The sequence below is a fragment of the Lissotriton vulgaris genome, chromosome 7 (genome assembly GCF_964263255.1).
Source record: "Lissotriton vulgaris chromosome 7, aLisVul1.2, whole genome shotgun sequence".
Lineage (NCBI taxonomy): Eukaryota > Metazoa > Chordata > Amphibia > Caudata > Salamandridae > Lissotriton > Lissotriton vulgaris.
This window is the reverse complement of record NC_141695.1, coordinates 873,078,781-873,093,500: the sequence shown is the minus strand read 5'-3', so window position 1 is coordinate 873,093,500 and position 14,720 is coordinate 873,078,781.

Genomic DNA, 14,720 nt, shown 5'->3' with positions numbered 1-14,720 from the left:
GAGTTTTGACTAGTTCGAACAGTTTTCTTGGTCGGTTTTTTGCTTGGTTAAGCGGGAGACTAAAAAAGTCAGCTTTCGCACGCTTGATTTTCCTAACGTAGGCATTTCTCTTATTCTTAAACGTTTTGCGATGCAGTGATGAGGGGTCCGCTCTCCAAGTGCGCGCTGCCATTCGCATAACACGCCTCTCTTCATTGAGTCTGCCGTCATACCAAGGGTTCGAATTCTTGGTGGAGGCTCTCTTTAGTTGCAGTGGGGCGACTTCGTTGATTATTGAGTTCATAGAGTCGAGGTAGTTGTCGGTCAATGATTGAACATCAGAGGCGCCAGCAGGGGGAAAGAGGAGACTGTAGGTGTGGGGAGGTAGGGAGTTGGGGTTAAGATTCTTCATGTCCCTTTTCCAGATCTTGGATTTGGTGTGTTGAGCCGGGGTAGGTTTGACTTTTTCATTGATAAAGAAGGTGATGATGTGGTGGTCTGACCAATCACAAGGTTGGATTGCCCCCAGTTGGGTAGAGTCCTCTTTGGCGATGATCAGATCGAGTATCGCACCTTTATAGTGCGTTGGGTTGTTGCATATTTGGGTGAGGTCAAGCGCATTAAGGAAAGTTTTGAGACTATTCACCACTGCGTCTTTCTGGTCGTTCCAATGGAGATTAAAGTCACCCAGGTAGATTTGAGTGATCTGTCGACCAGCATTGGATGTGATTGTGTCCATGAGTTGTTGGGTGAAGATGAGGTTGTCCCCCGGCGGGTGGTAGATGAGATGTAAGGCACATACTGGTTTGCCCTCGCTGGAGATATCGAGGCTGAAGAGTTCACAGGAAGTGAGGGAGGGGGAGGTGACTTTGGTAACGGAGAGGTTGTTCCTGAAAATGCATGCGATTCCCCCGCCCGTCTTGCCGGTCCTGTCGAGTCTAATGATGTGGTAATTGGGGGGAACTAGTATGTCCATAAACGGCGTGGAAGCTTCAGTTAGCCACGTTTCCGTCAAAATGGTTAGGTCAAGATCCATTGATGTGACGAGATCTGCAATGTCGGAGGAATGTCTCTGGGCTGATCTGAAGTTGAGTAGGATGCATTTGAGTCTGGGGGTGAGAAGGGTGGTCGAGTGTTCTAGAGATAAGGGGACTTTTCTGAGGTTGTTGGGGACGGAGCATCTGTTACTTAGAGTTGGGTGCCTAAGAGGATTTGTGAGAATTGTGGGCATGGGGAGGTGTGTGGAGGTTATGTGTTTAACCGAACCTGGGCCAAAAGAGCGTAGGAGGGTGCATAAGTCGTGGTCCGACAGGGCGTTAAGGGCACGCCGGGGGTGGTGGGTGTTGTTGTGGGCGGGGATAGTGGGCCAACGCGGAGAGAGTTGAATGCGATGGCCTGTGGGGAGAGTGTGGCGTTTGTTGGATACGGTTTGTTTGGTGGTCGTTGTAGGTCGGGGTTGTCTGGGGAGTGTGAAAAGAAGTTCTTTGATGGTGTGGAGCTCGTCTTTGAATTGAAGGAGGGTGGATAGAATCAAATCCAGAGTTGGATTAGGGCTAGTGTTTGTGATGAGCCGGGGGTCGAGTAGGGATCTGGGGAGCGAATTTGGGGCAGAGGGGTGGGGAATGCTAGCGTTAGTGGAGGGCTCTGCTTTCCGTTCTCTTCCAACTACTCTTTTAGTTTGCTAAGAATCACTCTTCCCACTACTTTCACAAAAAAATCAATCAGGGATATAGGCCTGTAGCAGCGGGGGTCGCCCTTCTGGCCCTTCTTAAATACTGAATTATGATAGATCAGGACCAGGACCTCGGGAATCCATGCTGGCTTGTCCCATTAAAAACATTAGCAAATATTGCCCAAAAAGCTAAGTTCAATTTAGATAAGTCAGCTGGAACACCATCCGGTCCGGGGACCATATTACTGGACATTTGTGTAATTGCCATCCCTAATTCTTCCTGGTTAAAAACCAGACTATATGAACCCTGGTTCTGCGAGGAAAAAGTGGGAATTGCCACATATAACTGATCCTCATATATGAGTTTAAAGGGAGTGGTCCATTGTGCGTCCGTAATATTGCATTCCAGCAGGGAATTGCTAATACCAGTATAAAAAGGTTTATTTACAATCTCCCAGAACCTGGCTCTATTCTTAAGCACATACACCTCAAGTAAGTTATTACAGGCTTCTTTTTTGGCTTCTGTTTTACGGGTTTCCAGGGCACACTTATAGGACTTTCTTAAAGCAGCTATCAGGCCTTTATCTTGGGGTACCTGTTTTAAGGGAAAAACAAGTTTTTGATGTGCTTCTGTACATTTGTAATCGAACCACCGCTCGCCTACAGTCTTACAATTTCCACTTGGTAGTGTCAGCCCCTTGGCCAACTTTTCACAGATCTCTTGAAATGCTGAGATAATTTCTACCCCTGTGTTAGTATGGTCTAGACAAATCCCAAGGGCCTCATAAGCATTAACGCATAGGTTTTGAAAGAAAAGGGCTGGGACTACCTTGCTCCATTTCAGCCTATGACCCTGATCTTTTAACTCTAGGCAGTTTTCAATAGGTGCTTCCTCAGGCTTACCAATTATTCAGACGCCACCACCCAGTATAATAAAAAATGGATTATGGTCACAAGTTTGATCAGAGTGCATTATAAGAAACCACTTGAGAAAGCAGTCCTGGGGAGATGAAAATTTAATCAATTATGGAATCCAGCCCTCTCGCCTTAGAAGTAGGGATCCTAGGCTCACCTAAATGTATGCTTTGTTGTATGAGATCTGATTCTGTTAGAAGGTCCTCAAGAAACTCACCCTGCCGCGTGTGCTCAAAGTGCATCTCTCTATATTCCTCTTACATGGATTTTAAATTACATAAGTGTTCATTTGTAAAAAAGCTTTCAAAAGAATTATAAAAGTTAACGATAAGAATTTTTGATGTGTGCGCAGGCGTTACTTTGACCACTAAGCAATTGCAGGAGCCCAAATCCACCAAGCAGTGTGTACCTGGGAGTTTAAGAGAAATAAGAGTTAGCAGTCCCCCCTTAGGTCTGCCCGCTTGAAAAGACTGTGCGGGTTCCCCATTGCTTATATACCCATCCATCCAAAAATTGTTTTCCCGGTCCCAGGTTTCTTGTAGGCCCACCACATCATACTGTTTCAGTAGGTCCAACCAACTGGGATAATTTTTTTTTATTTCTAAGGCCGGCTATAGTCCAGCTGAGGACCCTTAAATATGGGTTTTAACCCTCTCCAGCCCTGTGAATGGGGCTGGGATGGGGAATAGAAAGACTAGGCTCATCAGGGCTAAGAGACCATAATTGGGAAGCTTGCTCCATTCAATAATTATCGACCAGCTGACTCGGAGGGAAGAATCTGTTTGTGGCAACTGAGATTCTCTCCCCTGTCTCTTCTCTGAATTGGTCTTTAAAATTTGAGAGTATAATAGAATAATAGAAGAAAGTGGTGGGGGAGGTATAGAAGCAGAGTGTGGTTTGAGGGAAAAAGGGCAACCACCTCAGGGTCTTAGGCTATGCCTTATATAGGCACTCACTGGCTCAGGTACCCAGCTTCCTGACTCACTTGAAAAACCCTGAGTGCCTTCTGACGGTGGATAAAAGATGTCGAGGGGTAAAACCCTGATGCCTCCTGGGCCCTGGTTTATACACCCCTGACAAAATGTCCCTGCAATCCCAAATGTATTAAAAATAACAATAACACAGTCACCCTCTTCTTGTTTTGGCCTTCTTCCCACCCAGCCCACACGTCTAGCATGATTAAGTGGGTAGACTCAGGGGCCCTGTTGTCTGAGAGTTGTTTGCACCATTATTTAGTTTTATGAATAAGTTACTCAGTTAATTCAGAACATTTCTCTTTGAGTGGGGGAACCCCTATTAATGCAGCTACCAGGGGCGTTGCTTCAGGGGCAAGTGCAGCCAGCAGCTATTTAAAAAATAGTTTTCATCCCTAATTATTGGGGTCTTACCATGTCCAACATGATTCTAGGTAGCCACAGGGGTGCATTCTTCCGTAGGCCTAATATACTTCTTCACCTCCCTCCCCCCTAAATAGGGACCCAGCTTATCTTTACTTTGAGGGTCTATTCCACTATGTGGAGTAGTCCGAACTTCTGTCCTCGAACCCCTACCCCCTAATGGTCTAGACCATTGTTTTCGGGGCAGGTGCCAACTTCCCCAACAACCCTTCAGTTATAGAATTAAAATGTTTAGCAATGTGATTGAGGAGGGTGGAGAATAGAAGGTCCTGGCGCTTTTGAAAAAGTCCTCCACAAATTGTCTCACTACTGGGGGTAATAAGTGTACCATATCTGTGGGCCTTGCCATGTTTTGTGCCTCTTCTTTTCCCCTTCTTTTTGACTGGGGCACAGCCTGACGTGTTGGGGTTAAGGCGACCCCACCCAGCATAGAACCTTCAGTTGTCAGTGACCCCCTCGGTTGTACCAATGCACCGTCTGTCATGTCACCCTGCTTTGGGGGACCAACTAGAACTTCAAGTGGGGAAGTGGTCGGGAGAGGGTCAACTAATGAAACAGTCGGTGCTAAGTGATCCACCCTCAGGCCCAACTGTTCTTCCGCATTTTCAATTTCCTTTGTTAGCACTCCCACTGCAGTGGTTAAATACAGATGATAGAGACAGAGTTCCTGGGAACTTTAGTTTTATATTTGCTCAAGTCTGCAATACACGACTGTTTACTCTTAACCATGGTAGCGGGTGGGCGAAAGATGAAAGAGGAGTGGCCCAGCCTAGTCTCTGCCAGCCGCTGACGGGCGCAGACAGGCCTGCGCTTTGCCCGGGCTTTGCCTGGGTGCAGCACGCCTGTGCATGTCCCACATTGCGGGAAGACCCGGGACCTTTTCTGCACCTCCGGGCATGAGAAAGATGTCACGATGTCATAGTACTGCCGCAAAGCTTCTGGGAGTGAAAGTCCTCCCGCACCACCACTGACCACTGACACTGGCTCCCGCACTGCAGGAAGCTCAGGCTCCTTTTCTGAGCCTCCGGGTGCGGGTAAGACGTCATTCTGGTGGTGTACAGCCGCAAAGTTGCTGGGAGTGGTAGTCCTCCCGCACCACCACTGACCACTGATACTTGACAGAAAGTTAAAGGGGCCTTTTGAGAAAAACTGGTTTATGAGGCAAGAGACCTGTGGAGAAAAGCTTTTTATAAGGAGGTACAGAACTCGGGATCCTGAAATGCAGAGACCGAATGGTTAAAAGCCAACGGGGAGATCCGAGGACCTGCCTGGAGTGGCAAGCAGCGGAAGAGAGCTTGCCCAAGGACCTGCTCAATGGGGTTGTGCTGCAGCCTCCCTTAAGTTGGTTTCCTGGGAGGGGGCGGAGCACTGGGAAAGGTCTGTGGTAGGCGGGAAACAGATGGGTGAGGGAGGATGAGAGAGCAGCTGTGATGAAAATAGTGGGAAAAGTGGTTATCCTGGAAGAGAAGTGATCGAGGATTAGAGGGAAATAAAAGTGAGCATTTAAGGAGAAAAACAATTAAGGAGTAAAAAATGGCATTAGAAGGTGTAAAAAATGAGATTAGAAGAGAAAAATGATTGGAACGAAAAATGTGGTTAGAAGGAGTAAAAACTAAATTATGGGAGAAAAATAATTAGGGGGAAAATTGATTAGAATGAGTGAAAACGAAATGAGATGAGAAAAACTATTTGGGAAAAAAATGCGATTAGAATGAGTGAAAACTAAATTAGAGTAGAAAAATGATTAGGGGAAGAATGCGAGTAGAACGATTGAAAATCAAATAAGAGGAGAAAACTATTAGATTGAAAACCACGATTAGATAGAGAAAAAACAAAATTAGAAGAGAAAATTATTAGAGAGAAAAATGAGATTAGGAGGTGAGAAAGTCAAGGGGACCTGTGGAAAAAAGGGGTTTATGAGTCAGGGGAGACTTTCTTAACATTCTCTTCACGATAAAATGTGAAGTCGCCCAAAACAGGTAGTCATCAAGAATTGTTCAATAATATTACTTATCTCATTTACAAAAGGGGTTCCTGACTTCGGCGGTCTATATACCAATAGGCCTTCAAAGGAGCTGTAAAACGGGAAGGCAATCAACGAACAAAATAACCTTAAGTATTGCCCGGCGATGTCGCCTCTTAACCCACAGAGTATTGATCAATAAAGAGGCAAGCGCTGGAGACTGGAAGGCAGGAAACAAGGGTTTATTTTCTCCGGAGGAGAACACATCAGATCAGACCAACTGGGAATCTTCTCGAGGTGCTCTAACTGCATCTCCGAGGCCTGGCCTCTTATACACGCATTTATGGCAGGAAGACATTCTTTATTACAATAAAGGTACTTTGAAGTATGAAAGACATCCCCGGAATCTTCCGCTTCAGGCCCATTCCCACGCACCCTAACAGTGAGAATCCCCTCCCCAATCACAATACAGGATCGTTATCAGACGGTGGGAACAGCAGGGCATTCCGCCGATTCCCGGAATGCGTGTGGTGTGACGGATCTCAGGGGGTGGGAGCCTTGATCTACTGTAACTCCTTTGAAGAGGGGTGGTTCTTTACAGTTGGGGCCATAAACTGCATCCACAGAGCGAGGTGATAGCCTGGGAACGGCCTGGACAATCGGACACGGAGGTAGAGGAGCGTCAGAGGGTGCGATAGTGAATAGGATGAAAGGGAGGTGTCGGGCAGGTACGGGATGTGGTTCTCAGGGAAGAGCAGCGCAGATGAAGGGGGTTTATGGCCCATGCATGAGAGAGAGAGGGAGAGAGAGCGGGGGTGACCATTGCGTGGGGGAGAAGCTTGCGAGGGTGGGGTGCCATGCTGGAGATCGGCGGCGTGCAGAGAGAGGGTCTGACCAAGGCATCTAAGATAGCGGCAAAAGTGTGGCATTGGAAAAAAGGGCAAGATGGCGCAGATAATGTTTATCAAATACGAGTTAATTTTCTACAGTCCTCCCTTTAACATTCCCAAGACATCTTGCTGGCCTATTTCCTATCCTTGTCTTTAGTAATAACCACAGGTAGTAAAAATGGGAGATTAGGTGAGGGAACAGTGCATAACATATACAGTTGTGGGGTCGCGCATGGTCAGATCTAGAGGTGGGTATATTACTATGATGATGCGGGAAGATCATAATACCATCATGTCAGACAAAAAAACGTTCTTGCAGTGAGAGTGCATTGGGTACATTTCACACAGGCCTACAATTATTGGGAATACGAACTAGTGGGTATATCCATATGTACAACTGCCATTTCTACGATTCTTTACCATATAAAGGTTAACGTTTTCTTCGTTACACATATACAGGCGAAGGTGACTGAGGTAGTGTCTCAACAGGTAAATCCTTTTTACTCCCAATTGGAGCATACTCAATTCAAAGTGGTTCGGGAGAGAAATGCAACTCAATATAAGTAACAGTTGGGGGGTGATAATGTTCAAAAAAGGTGTCGTTCTTTCCAGCGTCGTATTACAGTGGGTCATCACTGGTAGGTACTTAGTGTTCTTCCTCGTTTTCCGTTGGCACTGTTGAGCACCGGCGGTGGAGCTATGCGTCCAGCTCTATTCCAGATCTCGCGTTGCAGGGCGTGGCCATTCCTTGTTCCCTGGCCGAAGGTCCTTTTGTGCCCTGTACCCTAACTACTCTTTCATGGGTACCTTAGACAGGGTATCCATATTCCATTCCTTTTCATAACAAACCCTATTCTATCTGAATGCTGTGTTTCTTCTTCAAGCCAATTGTCACGAAATCCATGTGGAAAAAAGGGGGTGTGGGGGCATTCTTTTCGAAAAGTCAAGGGAAGAGAGGGCGGAGTGGGGTCAGATCGGGAACAGACCAGGGGGACAAGAAATTCTATGCAAGTGGGCCCATTAATCGGGCTCAGAGGGCTGGGACTTTTCGGCACATGTTGATCATTGAGCAGGGGCTTCTGGTCAGCCCTTTCTTTCCTCCTTGTCGGAAATAGTGCCTCGTCCTGCGACTCTTTACCTTGCGGGTCCACCTTGGTCGAGGTTGCAGACGTTCCACGATCTGTTGTGGGGCTGTGCATCATCACGTCCGGCCCCTCTCCTCCAGCAACTGTATGGCATCCTTAAATAAGTTCGAAAAACAATTTTTAGTGAACTGGCAGGGGAAGGTAATTATACAAGTCTATTTTTCTCCCAACCCCAAGCAACTGGGGAAACATCCGTCACATTGGTGTATGCCACTAGTTTATAAACTACTTCTGGTGTGTAGGTTGCAAGTATGTCCACAACCTTCCATCATAACCTTGTCGTTGGCGTTCGTTTTCGTTACATTTATGATCGTGGTATGAAGTCTGAGACCTATTCTTTACAATTGTTTATCACATTCAGGTCAGCTCCTCTGGTAGAGACCTGTTCTTTTAGTACAAATCCTGCAAAGCTATACCGTCCTTCAGGGCTTTGCAATTCACAAAAAGTGCGAAGTGTTATCATCATGGGCTGACAGGTACCTTTCTGAGAAAGGAACATGGGCTAAGCAATTTTCCATTATGTCGGTATATCCTATCCCTCAGCTAAACATTTTGCTTTCAGCGGGGTCTACTGCCACAATTCTCTATTTCAATCTAATTCAACTTCATAAGCATCACTCTAATTTCTATTGGGGTGAGGGGTTACCATCATACTTTGTGTCATAAGCGCATTATCTAGCCGAAGGCTACAGTTCAGTCAGCAAGGATTCAGGGACATTTTTCCCATTCTAAACTCGGTGGTTCGCTTGTTAATTAAATCATTTCTGGGAACAACGGCTGGCCTGTGTCAGTTGTTAATCAACCCGTCCCTTATAACCGGGGTGCGAGCCACATTTTTCAAGCTCTGGCCCGGGGCAGTGGATACAAAACTGGGGCCATCCTGGGAAAACGGGGGCATCCGGATCACTCTAATTTGGGCATTGAGACAATCTGGACGGTAAAGGTCGTGTTACCTAAGGCATTTTAAAGAAAACCACGGACATATAGCTCCCTTTTTGAGGGTCAGATTAGGGAACATCAGTCGTCTTACCTGTCCTTTCCTTCTTGGCCAATTTAAATTTCATCAGTGTTAACAGAAAGGAGAGGTAGTAACATGGCACAATACGATATTTTGTTTCAGTCAATTTGTGCAAATACCGTTGTATTTGGAGCCAATTGAGTCGTATACCAGGGGTCAGGGGGGGTATAGTGGTCGGTCAGTTAGGAGCGAGTCCTCAGGGTGAGGAAGAGAGAGAGAGAGAGAGAGAGAGAGGGAGAGAGAGAGAGAGAGAGAGAGAGAGAGAGAGAGGGAGGGAGAGAGAGAGAGAGAGTGATGCGCAGCAATAGGCTATTCAGTACATGTGCAACATCGAAAAGTGGCAAGGAAGAGAGTGGTGAGAGAGGGAGAGAGTAATCGTGTACAATTATAGACTATTCAGTGCAATACACAACATAGAACATTATGGGTCAGTTTTACATATAAAGCATGCGGTTTGGGACGTACGAGTATTAGAACAGGACATACATCAAGTACAAAAAAAGACAGACGGACTATTTTACATAAATTTCCTACTCTCGGCCCTTTGCTTAATAACAAGCAGGATCGGGCGCATTCCTTTTCCCGTATCTCTCAGTGGTTGATCGTTGCAATTGGTGGCCTGTCTTGAAAACACTTACTCCCCTTTTATTGGTCGGACGCTAGTCCAGTCGTGTTTGTACTCACGGTGGAGTTCTCCCATATTCTGCAATAGCGATCCGGGCTGACGCAAAGGAGGAGTGTCGGTCGGACACGAAACGGTGCAAATCTCATTTTTCTAAGTGGGTGGGAGAGGAAGGGGTAAATCTAGAACATAACAATCTCTAGTCCTTTGGCGGAGGAGTATTTAGGGTCGTCCCCAGCCCGGGGGACTCTTCGTCTCGCTATTTTATTGGCTCACATGCCAGCCCATTGGTGCGTTTTATTTTGGCCTAAGCATCAGGAATGATCATACGTTTGGGCATTTCCTTTCGGTATGGTTCGACGTTACTGCGATAACCCTCTAGGACCCTGTGGTAAGCTACTCTCCTACGTGTCTATTTATTTGTCATATACAAGTACGATGTCCAGGCCCGTTTTCTTCCTCCCACGGGCCGCTCAGTCAGTATTCTTGTCACACAAAAACATTCCCGGATCAACCTAAGCATACATGATGCAGACGTACTTACTACATGGATCATGATACATGCGTCTTCATACTGCACAAGTTATGTCATATACGCATTCATACTGTACAAATCATGCCACGTACGCATCCATATCATTCGAATCGCTCTTCGCTACCAGAGATAGCTTCTGCACTCAGCATACCACCCAATTGTACTAGTCCTCCTGTTGCGCGGAACACGGTCATCTCTCTTTAAGTTGTTCCTGGCGTAGGTCTTCTTTTGTTCTTGGGTCGTGAATTCCATTTGTAGCCTGGAGAGGAAGGAAGAAAAAAGGGGAGGGGGGGCAGCATTCAAAGTACATTAGCGTGCATGAATACAAAAACCTTTTACTTACCACATACCCGACTTATCGGCGGTTCGCTGCATAAGTCGCTCGAGTGTGGTATTGCAGTCCGCGTGTAGGAAAGGGTCAAAAGCTAGAAGTACTCAATATAAGGTGAAGGAGGTGACGGGTTCATGTTTTCCTTTGGAGAAAAGATATGGCCTACACCGGTATGGGGCCGTCCCTATCCGTAGAGCATGGAAACTATAGGGGGCGGCAGGTTTCACTGAGGGTTTTTGATTTTTCAATAGTACGTATCTTGCCTAGGGTCAGACTAGATGACAAGCTCTTCGGTGAAGGAACAAGTTGTCTCGCTTTTATTTGCCTTTTAAATTCAAGTTTTCTTCCCCGTGCGTGTGTTCCTTGATTAGTCGTACATTATGGGACAGAATACCATACCTCATATCCGACAATCAGTTCAAGTTAAAGCAACCATTCTCTCATAACCTTAAGAGAGACAGGCATGATGGATAAAAATATCCCAATCAATCCTAATATTCAGGCAAGGAGTCTGTATTATCTGTATTTTTACCTTTATTGTAAAATAAACGTCAACATACAAATACGGGTCTACACCATATAGGCTGGCCACGGAGCAGGTTAGAAACGTATAAGGTAAGGGGACATTACGCTGTAGTGTATAATAAAAAAAACCTGAAACAGTTGAGCCATTAATTGCAAAAACTGATTGTCTAATAGTTGCAGGATCAGCGAATATTAATGTAATAATCGAAAGTATAACAGGATCAATTACGATAAAAATCATCCAGATGTACACCGTGGACGAGTACCATGAGCAACACTGCTTTGAAGCTGCGATAATACAATAATCAATAATCGATCAAAACCAACATCAACAGGGCTGCCTGCATGCTCAGTCAGTATCCTTCCCCGCCCGATATGTGCCCAAAGATCAAGTACATATCCCGTATCATCAAGGCTAAGCAGCCAGGGCACCGTAAGGAATTGCAGGTCCCACCTATATTGGCGCCATTTTGGCCGAGGCCGGGCAAGTCCGAAGTTTTAGTTCAAATCCTTCTAACAACCCGCGGCCGGACCAGACCCCTTTCGGCAGTTCAAAAAGTTTGTCAACACCAACAGAAAGGACAGGCAGCATGGACCGTTACTCAAAGGCGGGGAAAGGCAAAAATCTTCCCTACCAGGTCACGTTGAGGTTCCACCGGAACTAATCGAGTTGGTAGTCTACAGCGTTCCTTGGTACTTCAGACAAAAGCTGGCGTCAGTATGGGAGCACCGCCATCGCACGGCAGCGTCGTGGCTACTCTGGAGAGCGGGACAGCAGGCGTATCCTTCCGCCGACTCACTGAATCAGCCTCTCTCACAGCACCAGATGGGGATAAGATGGCAGTTGCCCGGGGCAGGGGCACATCAACGGAGGGTGATCGAGCAACAGTGGCGGTCGCCCCCACCGGAAGCCCGCGGGGGTTGAATGCCCATGACTCCCGGGGGATCTTTAGAGCTTGGACAATGTCTTCAAGAGTGTGGCTCATGCCCGAGCAGGCAAGCATCCGAGTTCCAGAGTAGTCCAGAGCCGTTCTGGCGGACCAGGCCCAAATCCAGGGAGCCGGCCGCCATTTTGAGCGTTCCGCAGCAGCAGCCGCTCTTCACCCCGGCCACAGGAGCGGGTCCCCCGGCCATCCACAATGGCAGTTCTGGTGCAGCTGTCCGGCAGGTGAAACGCTAATGGATGTCCCACTGCAGCTGACCGGCGAGCGAAACGCTAAGGGTCGCCCTGCTGCAGCTGAGGAGCCTCCACCTGGGGAGGTGGGGGAGGCCCGTTTGCGTCGCCTCCCCCCCAGGGCACCCCACGTCGTCTTTTGGCGCAGCATTATAGGATGGCCGGACCAGGCAACAAAAAGGGGGGAGCCGCCAGTAAGGCATCCCCCGCCCGCAACTTGTTGGACGCTGCCTCTGGGTGATTTCGGGACGTGCCTCTGCACGTTGCATCGTCTCCGGGCTATCCGCACAACGACTTCCTTGGCCAGCTTCCTCCCTCCATCCCAGGCCTCCACCGATGCCACATCGCCGGCTGATGGATTTTGTAGGCTTTCTGTAGCCCAAAGCCAACTAAAAAGTAGCCCAAAGTAGCCCAATGCTGCTACTCCAAGGAAGGAGGGACAGGGACAGCGTCAAGCAGATGGTGAATGCATTGGGATTGATGTTGCAGCAGGCTGCCATGTAAATATTTGCTTTTGTTTAATAAAGCGTTTGACATACTACTCTGTTGGAGTGTTGTATATATATTTATAATCTGGAAAATTAGCAAAAGAATGTTACTGCGTAACCAGGGAAAGATACAGCCCCATTGTGCGTGATCTAGCCCACTCTGGCAACACCGAGTATCAGCAGACTTTTATTTGTATAGGGTTGGTTGTTATTGGGCGGGGTGGGCGGTAGGACAGACATGTTTTTAGGCAGCGAGGGCGGCGGAGCCGAGCTACCTCGTGGCCCTCTCGACCGCGAGCTTGGCTCCTCCCCCTAGTTTCATGTTTCTCGCGAAGGGCTATTTCCTAGTGTTTCCATTTTAGCAGGGTCAAAAGAGCCTATCAGTGGCCTACTGATTTTACTCGATTTCTTTTCTTTCCTTTTTAGTAATTTTTATGCGATAGTTAGCTAAAAAGATACAACGACTAATCCGTATTTTATATATGTCCTTTTTATTAGGGGTGCCCTCCGGAGGAGCCGGATGAGGTACCTCTAATAAACGGTCCGGGTGGAACCAATAACCAATCAGTGGGGAGAAGATAGGCATGACAGATTACAAGGGGGAACAAAGGTCCGCACTACCTATCCTTCACTACCTGCAAAGACTAGGCAGAATATTGCTATTCTACGTTGTTTGCAAACAGTGAATATCTCAAAAAGGAGCTACTCTAACAATCAAAAAGGGAGCTACCCTGACAATCAATCAATTAAACAAACAGTGGGGAGAAAAGATAGGCACGACAGATTACAAAGGGGGACAAAGGTCCGCGTTACCCACCCTTCACTGTCCACAAAGGGAGATAGAGTATTTGTACTCTTCCTCGTTTGTAAGCAACGAATGTCTCAAAGAACCATCATCGTTTCGCAATTTGTCGTTTTTACACGACCTTACCCGGACCGCATGGGCTGTTTCTCGTCTTCCGCTTCCAGCGCCTGATCGTCCTCCAATCACCGATATTGCCGCGGCACTCCTGATGGTTCCTAGTCAGGACCGTAGATCACTCGAGAGAGGTCGTTTCGGAACCAGTAAAGTTCGGATGATCGGCTGCCAGACGAGGGTCTATCAGGCAGGAGCTCTTTCCCGATAGTTGCAGTTGTTCACTCTGCCGTCAGGACCTCTCCCACTGGATCCACGTGTCGCTGATGGGCCCCACGCTTGGGACGCCAATTGTAAAATGGGAAGGCAATCAACGAACGAAATAACCTTAAGTATTGCCCGGGGATGTCGCCTCTTAACCCACAGAGTATTGATCAATAAAGAGGCAGGCGCTGGAGACTGGAAGGCAGGAAACAAGGGTTTATTTTCTCCGGAGGAGAACACATCAGATCAGACCAACTGGGAATCTTCTCGAGGTGCTCTAACTGCATCTCAGAGGCCTGGCCTCTTATACACGCATTTATGGCAGGAAGACATTCTTTATTACAATAAAGGTACTTTGAAATTTGAAAGACATCCCCGGAATCTTCCGCTTCAGGCCCATTCCCACGCACCCTAACAGTGAGAATATCCTCCCCAATCACAATACAGGATCGTTATCAGACGGTGGGAACAACAGGGCATTCCGCCGATTCCCGGAATGCGTGTGGTGTGACGGATCTCAGGGGGTGGGAGCCTTGATCTACTGTAACTCCTTTGAAGAGGGGTGGTTCTTTACAGTTGGGGCCATAAACGGCATCCACAGAGCAAGGTGATAGCCTGGGAACGGCCTGGACAATCGGACACGGAGGAAGAGGAGCGTCAGAGGGTGCGATAGTGAATAGGATGAAAGGGAGGTGTCGGGCAGGCACGGGATGTGGTTCTCAGGGAAGAGCAGCGCAGATGGAGGGGGTTTATGGCCCATGCATGAGAGAGAGAGGGAGAGAGAGCAGGGGTGACCAGTGCGTGGGGGAGAAGCTTGCGAGGGTGGGGAGCCACGCTGGAGATCGGCGGCGTGCAGAGAGAGGGTCTGACCAAGGCATCTAAGATAGCTGCCGTGTGCGGCAAAAGTGTGGCATTGGAAAAAAGGGCAAGATGGTGCAGATAATGT